The sequence below is a fragment of the Balaenoptera physalus genome (assembly GCF_965194825.1).
Source record: "Balaenoptera physalus genome assembly, chromosome: 15".
In the NCBI taxonomy this organism is placed as follows: Eukaryota; Metazoa; Chordata; class Mammalia; order Artiodactyla; family Balaenopteridae; genus Balaenoptera; species Balaenoptera physalus.
The window spans coordinates 13,348,647-13,362,181 of record NC_138894.1 but is presented as its reverse complement, the minus strand read 5'-3'; the positions used below and the strand labels follow the sequence as shown (position 1 = coordinate 13,362,181).

At 49.9% G+C, this 13,535-nt stretch overlaps 1 long non-coding RNA gene across 3 annotated transcripts in view; it reads left to right on the top strand.

Moving 5' to 3' along the window:
- The first annotated feature begins 228 nt into the window (after nucleotides 1-228).
- The window catches only part of LOC309643831, a 56,249-nt gene continuing 42,942 nt past the window's right edge, over nucleotides 229-13,535 (top strand). The window contains exon 1 of one of the 3 annotated variants that reach the window (XR_014254078.1): nucleotides 229-408. This is a non-coding gene — a long non-coding RNA (uncharacterized lncRNA). The remainder of the gene's footprint in view (nucleotides 409-13,535) is intronic. The other 2 variants (XR_014254079.1, XR_014254080.1) reach the window with 2 other exon arrangements.

Genomic DNA, 13,535 nt, shown 5'->3' with positions numbered 1-13,535 from the left:
AGCATTTCCCTAGTGTAGGCTCCCAGGGCTACATGTAGGGCAGTGGCTGGGTCTGCTTGCTGGGGTCAGGAAGGCTGTTCTTCCAGGAAGGGCTGCAAAGACCCTGGGAACGGGACCAGCCCAGCTCACAAGTATGAAGAGAATGTCGGGAGAGGAAGTGGTAGCTGTGAGTCAGCATGAGTCATCTCGTTCCAATGAGAATGAAGATTGAGGTGTGCGCCTTTTTTTTTTTTTTTTTGAGTCTCAATCGTGTGGACATCATTGGGAATGGAGGGAAATAACTGACTGTATGGTCGTTGCTTTTCAAGTTTCAAACTGACATTCCAGGCGGGCTGTGCCTGAGCCAGCATCTGCTTTCAGATCTTCACAGCCTGGTCCTGGGAAGGTGGAGCCCTCAGCTTCTCCCTGGTGAGTAGGTTTCTGTCACTTTCATGTTCATTTCTGCAGTTTGCCTCAGAGTCTCAGCTCTAGGAAAGCTGAGGGGTCTTGGAGTGGATACTGTGTTTTCGTTGAGACATTGAAGATCTTTGACTTTAGAAAGGTGGCTCCCCCGCCCTCATCCCTGTAGCTACTGTCTGTGAGCCTGATTGTTTGGAGTTTCTTAGCGGTTCATTGTGAGAATGCTCATCCTGTATTACCGAGGAGACCAGTGATGCTTGGCTGGTTTAAAAGAAGCTGTTTGAGACTCCTCTGTGGAGTCGAAGGGAAGTTCAGAGGTGGAGGTGGGTGACTGAGCTAACTAACCCAGGGGTGCTGAGGCCGGGCTGGCTTCCGCTTCTCAGAGGTGGAGGAAAGACAGCTTCTGAGCAATTTCTGGCCGCGTGGTCTGAGCTGCCCACTTTTAGTGCAAGAAATACAATAAAGAGGCAGAATTTTGGCTTTTCTCTCTAAGAGCATGAGAAAGATTCCAGGAGCTTATTCGGTGTCTTTTGCCTTTCCTTAACACTGAAAGGCACAAACAATAGTAAAATCAGAAAGAAAATTATGCCGCGGACTGGGGGGCAGGGAGTGAGGAAGGGGGAATTGAGTGGTTTTGAGACCTGACTTCACCTCGGTATGTGTTTCTCAAGCTGTTAACATTCTGATAAAGCTTAGCTTTACTGTCAAGTAAAATACAGGAAACTTTTTTTTTTTTTTTCAAATGTCGTCTGGTTACTGTAAATGAAACGGTTAAGATGTCATAAATACCTTATGATAAACATTTTTCAAATTTGCTTAAAAATCTGCACATCAGTAAGCAGGGTATGACAGAGCTTTTTCAGTACAGTCATTTGAGTGTGTGGGCTTCCTGGGTTAATAATGAGTCAGCACCTGATTTCTAAAATTGGAGCAGCTGAGAGAACATTCGATTTGCCCCCCAGCACAGTGTGGTGGCTGGCGGGCCCCCTCTAGGAGGATTCGGCTGTTTGGTCTTCCGTTAAAACCAACTTTGATGCCTCCCCTGTTTTGGTGACGCCTTCAGCTTCGGTCCCAGCTCTGCCATGTGTGGCTGGAAGGCCCCTTTGCTGAGGGGTCCCTGTGCCGGACCATCTCCTTTGGCTGATGCTGATGGTTTTTAGGTTATGCCATGACCGGATTGGTTGAGTATATGGTTGGTTCAATTAAAAATCCAGAGTTTATGAAAGGCTGGGGTGGCCCAGGGGCTGAACCTGTCCTGGCTGAGGGACCCGGTGGGAGAGGCGGTCACCGTGTGAGCTTCAAAGCCCAAGTTCTGCAGGTGACACGTGGCGTGGGAAGACTGTCAGCTTAAAATCTGAGAGCGGGATTCTGAGGAAGAAAACCTCCCTCCAATTTTATTCTTCTTATCTATAAAATGAGAAAGCTATTAAGAAAATTTTTTAAAAATTAATGATTGGGTTGCAGGCTAGCAGCTCAAGGGCCCAAGGCAGGCCTGTTTGAATCCATTCCCCCCCCACCCCTAAGTTCTGCTGACCTGCCTGGGATTGGTTTCTTGTGTTCCGATGACTGTTGGTGGGGATCCCATATTCTTTGGGTCACAGGCCCTGATGAACCCTCATGTCTCAAGGCTCTGATAGCCTTGGGCTTCCAGACCGTGCGTGACACCACCCGTTTCAGGGGCCGCCTGGGAGGGCTCAGAGAACCAGCGTCTGCCAAGTGCGTAGAAGAGGGTCTGGACTCAGAAGCGACCCCTCAATGTTAGCTCTGCTAGCTTCTCGTCTTACCTGTACCCTAAAGGTACCTGGGCTCCCCGAGTTAGTGCCTTGACTTTTTCAAGCAAGATCCTGGGATCAGCGTTGTTCCAAGGCTGAGTCACAGGCATACAAGTGTCAGCTTGGCGCCTCAGCCAGGCAGAGACCAGGGGTTTCCAAGGTGGGAGACCTGCCCAGTGTCTCTTTCTTGGTGAGTAATCTTCATAAGCGCTCAGAGAAATGCCGTCTTCATGGAGAGAAGAGCCCGTAAAAGGAGAAATGCCTTGGGAGGTGCCTCTGTGTTCCACGTCTGCCTGCACTTTCTCCTGTCCTTGTTTCAGAGACCACACCAGCTATCAAACTTGTGTTTATCACTGTCTGTAAAATCCTCCCGGATAAACACTGTTGGGAAGTGGCTGTGAAGTGGCTGATTTTATCCTAGACATTGACTGTGTCGTGTAGAAGTCAGGCAGTTGTATGCATGCTAGAGGTCCACTGGTCTCTTAACCCATGAGACATAAGCCTGTGATGAACTGCTGTTATCATTTCTGTAATCAGGAGAAAGAGTCATTTAAAAAGGTCAGAAATAAGGCCATGGCTAGGTCTGAAAAGAGAGCATTTATTAACGTGATTTGCTGCTTTGTCATGTTTTTCTAACTACCCAAAGATGCTGATTCTAAGTGTGGGTGCAGGCGGGGAGTAAAGAGGGAAACATTCGAGGATAGAAACTGAGCAGACGTTTTAAAAGGACATCTACATCCAAAGCAAACAAACAAACAAACAAACAAATGCTGAGAGTTTGATGACATTTGGAAGTTGCCCGGTGCCCTATGGTCGTGGCATCCTCAGCCTGGGGACTGGCTGTGGCTTGCCGGGCTGGTCCCCCACTCTCCACTCCTAGTCAACACCCCGACCTGGGCTCTCATTACCTCCTGCCACGAGGTTTCCATGGTACCCGATAGGTGTGTGTGTGTGTGTGTGTGTGTCCCGCTGTTTGGCAGTTTGGGCAAGTTCCTTAGTTTCTTGGTGTCCTACCTTCATCATCGTGAAATGGGAATATAATAGCACCACCCTCGAGGGTCCTTGTAAAGATCAGTGATAATTGGCACACAAGTTACAAGGAGATTCAACAGCCATTAAGTACACATTCAGTGATTTAGAAATATACCCACACACCTTTCCATCTCTCCCTGGGCCCTGAACCCTGTGAATCCAGAAGGAATTGGCTCTCATGCCCCCGAAGTAAGATCCTGTCTGTGTCATGAATTACATGGCATGTTCTGTATTTGCAGGACATTTATGGATTAGGTGAATAGGAAGTGCTTCTTGGTTCTCTCCAGGAGTACCTGGGGTTCTAGGTGTCACGACCATCATCATGACCATCATCATCATCATCCTTACCCTTCACATCATCACAGTGAGAGCAGCTCCCATTTCATTCAGCTCCAACCATATGGTAGTAACTTTCTGTATATTACCTTTAACCCCCTCCTCCCAACATACACACATACCCACCCTGGAAGGTAGAAAGGATGGCCAGTTACTCAACTCACTGGAGGTCCAGGATTCCCAGGCGGGTGTATCAGGCAGAGCAGTTGCTTCAAGGAGTGCATTGGTGATGGGAGAGCCCCTTACCCCCATCAGGAGAGGAGAGTCAGGAAAAGCAGGGGACCGGGAGGGTTCTGTGGTTCATCCAGCAGACTGAGGCCACAAGCCAGAAAATATAGGACCACTGAACTCAGACCTGCCCCCGGGGTGGAAGCAGCTGGATTCTGTACTCATGCTTCCTGTCTTAAAGCCAGCTACAGTCAACTTCTGGTTATTTGAAAATCATCATAGTATATGGAGCTGACTCATATTGAAAATATTAAGTAAGATACACTTAAAACTAAAACCCGGGGGAACATAACAGGACCTTTCCTTGTTGATTCTGGAGGTATTCAAGATCATGCAGTGCCTCAAAAGCCAAATCTTTACACTCATTCTGCAGGGGTCCAAGAGAAGTGTGTCCTTTTGCTCTGTCTGCCCTCTCGGGAGTGGCCCCGTCGAAGTAAGGCACCAAGTGCATTGTCCATCTCCTTTCTGAGCTTAGGCTTTGCATCCCGGGCACTGGCTCCAGCGTGTACGTCAGTCTTAAATGGCACCACTTTGTGGGGAGTTTTTCCCTGCAGCTGCCACTTGTGCCATAATCCAGAGGCCCCTCTGCCCAGCGCCATGGGTGGGGCAGTGCTGCGGGGCAGGGTTTGGGCTCCTACCAGACTCAGGAGGCTTCTGGTTAGACCACAGAGCTCAGGCAGGGAGAAGCCAACAACAGATCAGAAGGAAGTCGAGGCCACAGGAAGGAGGGGTGGGTGGGATGCTTGGCTGTTCTCAGAGGATTACTTTGATAAAAAACAAAAAAACAAAAAAACTGGTTTTCTTGCATCTTGTATAATTGGAAAAGCTAACAGTGATGGCCAGTCTTATCCATTACAGTTTTCTTGCTTATCTTTTGCTTTCAGGATTGATTATCCTGCAAGGAAAGACTTCTGCTACAGGGGCTTTTAGCCCTTCTAGCCACCCTGTCTTTCAAAAATGTATCATACTTAAAACATTGGAATTTTTAGTGATGGCAGCAATGTATCATTTTAACTATTCTCACTGGGCAAATCATTTATAGAGTGTGAGAGGGATGCATGGGTTTCTATCAGTTCAGCTAGATATAAAGGGGTATAAAGGGAAATTACAAAATAACAGTGCCTCCAGCAAGTGTTAGATTTACTTTCTCTCAAGTAGAAAAAGACAAAGCAAGCTATCTGTGCAGGGTGAAGGTCAAAGGGCAGTCAGTTCATTCATCTCTCTTCTCTGCCATCCTTAGCATTGACTTCCTTCCTCAAAATTGTCTTATGGTTTTATGAAGGCTGCTAGAGCTCCAGCCATCACCTCTGCATTCCACTCAGGAGGAAGGAAAGAGGTGGGGGCAAAAGGCTAAGAATCTTAGATGTCAGGCTCCTTTAAAGAACCTTCCTAGAATCCCCAACTAACCCTTTCTGCCTAAGTGTTTCACTGGCCCCCTATCTGTAGAGGATCCTAGGAAATGTTGTTTTTTAACTGGGCACATTGCTGCCCCTGACAACAGGGGTTGTTGACAACACAGGAAGCAGAGGAGAAAGGATACGAGAGGGGCAAAAAGCAGACATGAAATAACCACGTTTCTCTCACTGGAAGTATCAGGAGGCGGGTACAAAGAGACTGGGGCTTCAAGGGCTTTGAACAACTGGAGGAGACATTCAAAGGGACAGAAATCACTTGTTTGATTTTTTTGTTATATCTAAGTAGGATTTCTTTTCATTCATGCATTTAGCAAATATTTCTCATTTATCCAATAAAATAATGATAATTCGAGCACTGCTTTGTTTATGGAGTGTTTGCTTGGTACCAGGCACGCTTCTGGATGCTTTGTACATACGACCTCACTTAGTCCTTACATAATTGTGTGCAGATTCTATCAAGTATCGTCCCCATCACCCAGATGAGGAACTTGGGGCACAGGAGGGTTTAAGGAGATAAGGTCACACTGTTAGTAAGTAGAGGAGCTTGACTTTGAACCCAACCGTCCGGTTCTTGGACCCAGAGATGCGAACCGGCAGACAAGGTCTCTGCTATTTATATCTTTCTGGTGAAATAGACATAAATAAGTTCAATAAGGTCAGGCCGCCATGGGTGCCCCAGGAGACCGGCCCAGGGAAGTGGGGAGCCCTCACCTCTGACAGCACCTCCTGCCTGGGGAAGACGCATTATAGAATCGGGTCCAAGCTGAGCATTCTTCCCCCCCACCTCCCCACTAGGGGACACACCAGGAATCTCAGCTATGTCTGGCCTCATGACTCGCCCCTTTCCTCACAGCCAGCTCTTCCAGAGAACTCTGGCCTCCTGAGTCAGGACCACGCCCTTCCAGTCCTGAGGGTGCAGCAAGGAAACTGCCCAGACCTGGCTTCAAAGGCTGGGCAGGGTTCCAGCGAAGAGCAGAATGGCTGAAGTAGAAGAGGTTGGGCTTCAAGGGGCTGCAGTTTATTCACATCACTCAATCTGATCAAAGGCCAGAGAAGGGGGAACTGTCACATTCTCCACTCCACACAACTGCCTGTTATCTAGCGACACAATCAGGGCCAGGAGGATGCATGAGGACAGGATGGATTTGGGGGAGGGGGAGTGTTTGCTGTTACCCCACCTTGGACCTAAGGCCCCTCCTGTGCTTTGCTTGCTCTGCACCATCCCAGGGCCTTCCTCCTCCAGCTCCTGTACAGATGGGGTGGCCAGTGGAAGACATAGTCTGCAGTGGGGTAGCTGGGGATTTTAGGAAAGCTCCTTAAAGGACCTTGACATCTAAGAGACTTAACCTTTTCCCCTCAGGTCCCTCCTTCCTCCTGTGTGGAATGCAGAGGTGATGGCTGGAAATCCAGCAGCCTCCTTGAAACCATAAGACAATTTGGAGGAAGGAAGCCAGTGCTAAGGCTGGCAGAGCCAGCAGATGGAGCAGGTTTGGGAGGCCAGGAGCTTTACCTGGAGATGTGACTCTTTTTGGAGTGGGTTTACCTGCATGATGCAGAGAGAGGTGGGAGAAATCACTGGTGGAGAGATTCAATCTGTGGGTCGACTAGGAGGGTCCATAGGGTTGTCAGGGTCCCTTCTGTGTGCAGCTGCATTTCATATCTCTGGTATAACAGGCAAAGGCTCAGGGCTGCAGAGTCACTTCCATGGCCCTCAGGTGCTTTTGCGTTCGTGGGCCCTTCCTGATGAAAAAAAGTATCATGACTGTCTTGGTACAAAGATGCATGTCATCCAGACTGGATTTATTCTTATATACTCAATTTCATTATACTCAGGTTTTTCTTCTGATGTGAAAATAAACTAAAACATTTTATTTTGAGAGTATTATGGGCCCAAGGCCTTGTCCCCTGTGTGCCCAGTGTAGAGGAAGGCCCTGGGAGGGCCTCATCATGGAGAATGGAGGCTGGTCCCGGTGGGGGGGATGGCTTCTGGACTGTGAGTGATCCCCCGGACTATGGGTGGCCCTCTAGACTGTGGGTGGTCCCTTGGACTATGGGTGGCCCTGGCAGTGCCTCTGAGGATGGCAGGCGGGTCTGGCCTGTGGTGTATAGCTGGTGAGCCTCAAGTCAGCTTCGGAAATGACGGTGTGGGTTTTCAGATAAGGATTCTCAGAGCAGAGTCATCTACCCTGTGTCCACTTTTACTTCCCCACTCCTCATTCTCCCTGTCATTGCTCCGCTTATTCAATGGGTTTGTTCAGGGGGTAAGGGTTTCAGTCTCCAATGCTAAGGCATCAAAACTGGAACACTCCTTTATTCTCCAAATCTCTAAATTACATTAAATCTGTTCCAAGCTTACCCTGCCCCTACTTTACCCCCTCAACCTGCCTGTTGGGGAATTCAGATTCTTTCATGACTGGGGATCCCTGTTGGTCCTGGTATCATTAAACAATCCTGGGGTTACCGGGTTCCAGAAAACCGGGGCTGGAGGTGGGGGGAGTCCACTGCGGCGGCCGCCAGCACGGCTGCTTCAACGCTGAAGACTTGAAGCAGTCAAGGTGAGGCCCCAGAGCTACGCAGGGTCCTACTCCAGCCGAATGGGGGCCCGCATGACCCGGGGCTCTGTCGCCTGACCACAGAGCCCTGCCTGGAGGCGCGCCACCGCTCCTGGGGTCTTGGCGTGCGCTCCCAGCCTCCGTAGCTGCCCTCGGCTGTGTCCGGTGGGAGCTCCTTCTGCATGCCTGTGCTGCCCGCTGCCTGCTGCTGGACCTCTTCTAACCTAGACCTCCGTCTTGGCCTGGGGGGCAGAAAGAGCCGTGATAACAGAGGGGAAGAAACAGAAGACGCTCGGGGAACCCATGGGAGTCACATGGTGTCCTCTGTGGCTTCCCAAACCTCCAGAGCAAGCCGTCCAATGAGTGACTGCAGCCACATGTGGCTAGTGTGATTGGGTACTGAATTTAAATGTTTACTTCATTTCAGTTAATTTAAATGTAAGGGTACATAGCCACATGTGGCTAGTGGTTACCCTATTGGACGGCACAGATCTAGAGCTTGTTTTCCTAATCCGGGCAGCTTTGAGAGTCGGGCTGTCACCCTGAGGAAGGATGTGGCCCTGGGGTGAAGGTTCAGAATTGGGTACCACATGCGCTGAGGTCCCCCGGAGGGTGGGTGTCCCTCCCAGGTGGAGGACCCTTCAGCCAGGAGCTGTGGGCCAGGCAGATGGGGGTCCAGGGCCTCTGCCACCAGTGGCCGTGAGCCTCGATGTCCCCATCTCAGGGGGATAAAACCCCAAGTGACTCTCAGGGCCTCGAGGGCCCCAGCTGAGGGGCCTGTCCAGGAGGAAACCGGGGCTGGGTGCCTGACACCTGGAGCATTTCTGCCAGTGGGGTTGATGGCTTTTTCGAGGTGCGGGGGCCTCAAGTGAGGAGCACACAGCCTGACCGTCTGTGCTTGTGGTATTTGATGGTGAACTTTCCTGTTTGGGGATAAGCTTCCTTAGTTTTGTTTGCGTGAAGCCACCCCAGGGACTGAGCTCAGGCGTGGTTCCTGTTACTGGTCTCCTACACATCCCCCAAGTGTGTCTTTTGACTCTTTTGACTTTTTAAGAGAGAAGCATTAAACTGTGTTCAGCCATCATTGACAAGAAACACGCAAGCGGGGGGGAGATGATCTGCCCCGGGGGGAAGATGGCAAACCTCGGCCCCCGGCCTTGCAGCTCTCAGCACGGCACACGTTCTCTCAGGCGCAGATGATGACCTTGCACACGTATGGGATCGTGGGCTGAGACGCACTGCCATCCCTCCCCTGAGGCATCCCCCCCCAAAATTCCAAGATTTCGCTCCTGGCGGCTCCCCCAGGCCCAGTGCCGTTTGCTCTCGGTTCGTGGACCGTCTGTCGGTGGGGAGGCTGTGGGGCACTATGATGAAGCAGCTGCTGGAGCTGAACCTCCGCTTAGACTGCTACTCGCTGCCTGGCAACTCGTCTGTGCCTCCTGACCTCAGTTTCCTAATCTGTGAAATGGGAACAGGCACAATGAGCACAGAGGATCGTTTCGAGGATGAAAGGAGTTCCTTCATGAAAAATTCTTAGAAAAGTGCCACACATAGTAAGTGCTTTATAATATTAGCTTGGAATTGATGCCTTTTTGCCATTTACCTGTTTTAATTTTCCCTTTTTTTTTTTTAAATCAAGGCATAGATGATTCATATGCCATTTACTCCTGACCTTTCTTTGGGCCCCAGATCTCCACCCCAGCAGTGGTCCATCCACTCCAACCTTGGCATCGGAGGAATTCTGGCTTTTTTTCCAGGCTCAGGGACAGCATGAGCTGTGGAGCCCTAGACCACTGGGGGAAAGAGATTCAATAGTCCATCCTTTCCTTTTTTTTAATTTTTATTTTATACTGGAGTATAGTTGATTAACAATGTTGTGTTAGTTTCAGGTATACAGTAAAGTGATTCAGTTATACATATACATGTATCTATTCTTTTTCAAATTTTTTTCCCATTTAGGTCATTACAGAATATTGAGCAGAGTTCCCTGTGCTCTACAGTAGGTCCTTGTTTGTTATCTGTGGGATTGGCCAAAAGGTTCGTTCGAGTTTTCCGGAAGACGTTACAGAAAGACCTGAATGAACTTTTTGGCCAACCCAATATTTTAAATACAGTAGTGTGTACATGTCAACATCCTTTTATGCACTCATTATTCAACAAATGTTTCTTAGGACCTATGGAAGCAGGGGAGGAGCAAATGTGATTGTGAGGAGGGCTGCCAGAGGAGGGGGCCCAGCAGTGCTGGGCGAGGGTGTCTCCCACATAAGGGGTGGCCTCTGGTGGTCCCTCTGATGAGAAGACATTTGAGCGGAGATCTGAGAGGAGTAGGGGTGTGTGTGTGTGTGTGTGTGTGTGTTGCTTGCTTTTCCTGTGCAGATCTGGCAGCTAGAGTGGAGCCCTGGCTCCCCCTCACCAGCTCTGTGGCCAGGAGCCAGTCACGGAGCCTCTCTGGTCCTCGTACAGCATGGGCCAGGGGACCCACGATGGCAGGTGCTCAATAGCCCAACTTGGAGTCAACATCATCACGAAGACATGCTTCATTTGCCACTGGGAGTTCCCTGGGTTCGAAGGGCACTCCCACCACCCTCACAGTCCCTCTGTGTGAGCCCCATGAGGCAGGGGTCCCCAACCCCCAGGCCTCGGACCAGTAGTGGTCCACGGCGTGTTAGAAACCCGGCCGCACAGTAGGAGGTGAGCGGCGGGCGAGCGAAACTTCATCTGCCTCTCCCCATCACTCCCCATCACTTGCATTACTGCCTGAACCATCCCGCCCCCCCGACTCCATCCCTGGAAAAATTGTCTTCCACGAAACCGGTCCCTGGTGCCAAAAATGTTGGGAACCGCTGCATAAGACGGGGACGCCTTATGGCATAAGGGGTCATCTGATCTATACTTAAACCCCTTCTCTCCTTCCAGACACAGCTTAATTCAATGCCTCTTTTCTGGTATTTGCACATTTTGGACCTAGCTCTGCCCCTGAAGCCACTCCATCATAGCCACGATCATAATTGCAGTCATAATTCAACACGTTCATTGAGCAATTATTCTGTCTCCCAAACTGTTGAATTATAACATGAGCCCCAGCTTCCTCCACGCCAGAGCCCTTCCAAATGCATGGACATCACCACTTGTATTCAAGCTCTTCCTTCTTCCTTTGGTTCCTGAAAGATGCAGCAACTGTGACCCCGTGCTGCCCTCCTTGGCACGGACTGCAGCTCTCTGATGTCCCTCTTCACATGAGCACCATACCCTCCCTTGTAAGGGATACTAGGTTGAGGTTTGGGGCCAACACGCCCATCCGTTGGATCCGCAAGCAGCTGCCATCCCTGCCTCTGTGTGGGGACATGTTTAAAGCCACATCTCTCTCATGTTGCATTTGAGGTGCTGACTTATTTTTGATTTTTTTAAACAGAAGTAAAATTTTACATTCTCCTTAGTTTGATCTTCTAGATTTGGCTCGTATATTCTCTAATTAAAATGTAAAGCTTCACATCATCTGCCAGTTGGAGAGGTATCCCTTTTATATCTTTACCGGAAGATCTTTTGAATCAGTGTAGACCAGGAGCAGAGATCTGTGGCACTCCACTAGCGATTGTCTTCAAGGTTGCCAGCATTTAACATTCTGGGGCACCTCATCGAATACAAACAGCTTACCTTGCTGCACAGGTTTCAATCATGTGGGTGAAAGGACGAGGAACATACAATCAGATGTGTGATGTGATCCCATAGACTGGTGGGGCAGGCAGTAATAATTTAGACACTCAGCCACACTTCTGATGGGTAACCATCCTCCTTCTCTCCCGTTCTGTTCTCTCTTTCCCTCATCTTCAAGCATGGGGAGCTTTTGGCAAGGCTGGCTAACTCTTGGGCAGTTGTTTATTAGATACGAGCAGTAAGTTACCTTAAACTTTCAGAACATTTGAATGCTCAGTTGTCAAATGATTGCTGTTTTAGTTGTTTTACATAGTCACATCCTCAGAGTTTGTGGGTTGGATGCATTTGATTCACTTCAGATTTGTCTTTCAAGCTGGAGCCACTGAGCCCAGCCTGACAGACGGGTGGCTGTCTGTGAATGGTCCCTTTGAAGTCCCCAGAAGTGCCAGCTCAGGGTTAAGATCTGCAGAGGGAGAGGTGAGACGCAGAATGAGCGCAGACTGCCACCCAGCAGCACAAGAGGTGACTGCAAACCACGAGCTTCCCCAGGAGAAAGTGAGTCTCCCAGGCTCTGTCTGCTGGTCCAAAGCGGGCATTACCTGCTCTGTGTTCACCAGCTGAGTCCATCACCGGGGGACACTTGGATGGAACAGGAATGGTCACTCGAGAAGGGATTCTATTTTCCAAGAGCACATCCAGATGAAAGCCTTTTAGGATCATTCAAGTACATTATTTCTGAGAACACAACTCTTTTGTAATCCCTTCTGGGGCAGCTCGTCCCTGGCCGTGGGGAGTCTCGCAGGTGCTCAGAGGTTGGTGAGTGATGGGGCACACCCTCCGGCCACGGGCACCCAGAGGGCAGCACCTGGAAAGGGGTGCACAGGGGGCGCTGTTTAGCTGGTGTGTCTCAGCATCTCTTGAGATGACCATACGGATTGTCTCTTTTAATCTGCAAATGTGGTGAATAGGCAAGAAGGTTTCCAGCTTTAATTTGTTTGAAGAAGGTTCAGAAATAAAACTGTATAAAAAGCTGTCCAGTGGAAAGCATGTTGCTCCCACGGTCTCCCATCTGGTTCCCACTGACCGCCCCCACTCATCACCCTATTCTTAGTGTCTTACGTATCCATCCAGACTTTATGCAAATATAAGCACGTAGTTGAATGAGTCTTTTTCTTTTCTTTCCTATTTTCCATAAAAACTATCACAGTCGTTTTTGACTGTGAAACCACTTTTGTGTGTGGAGAGGATCGGCTTATGGGCTCTGAGCTCAGCAGCCCTGCGTTTGGGGCTGGCAAATCTCAGGGTTCTAGCGGGGCTGGCTGAACGTCCCCTTCTTCTCTGTACTGGGGGTGAGGCCCTGAGCTTGCCCAGGTGTCCAGGGGACAGGCAGGCAGGCCCTCGCACTCTGGGAAGGCACGTGTGGGCTCCGGTCCCCAGCGAAGGCCCAGGGAGCCAGAGGGGTGAGTTGCCAGGATCAGGCAGTTCTAAGACACGTTCCCAGGGGTTGTGTCTCCATTCCCCAAGGTGACAACCTGGAAACCGGCTGAGGACTAGGAAGGAGAGCAGTGACTCTGATGCCGTGTGCTTCCTGAGGGTCCCAGACCCCTAGAGTCACCTTGACACCAAATTGTATTTACAAAACAAGCAGATCCGGAAACGGGGATTGCGGGTTGAAAAGAATTAATCTCAGAATTCTCCTGAGCAAACCTCCCCGCCTAGTGAAAGTCAGTGCTCCTGTGGTGGGAGACGGTGCCCCAAGCAGTCATGGCTGGCTTTCTACGAGCACCTGCTCTGGGCCAGTGTCTCACACGCTGTCACTCACCGAATCCCCCTAAATGATGGTCTCCATTCCTCAGAGGGGAAGCAGCGCCTGAGTCACTGTGCTGACTCAGGCACCGCTTCCCCTCTGAGGTGCTGCTTTTTTTTTTTTTTTAACAGATTCAATATAAAGTGGAATGAAAGGGGCTTATTATTATTTTTTTTAATTTATTATTTTATTTTTGGCTGCGTTGGGTCTTTGTTGCTGAGCTCGGGTTTTCTCTAGTTGTGCAAGCGGGGGCTACTCTTCATTGCAGTGCGTGGGCTTCTCATTGTCACACAGCTGACAAGTGGGGAAGCCAGAGTCCCAGGCCAGCCCGTCACCCAAG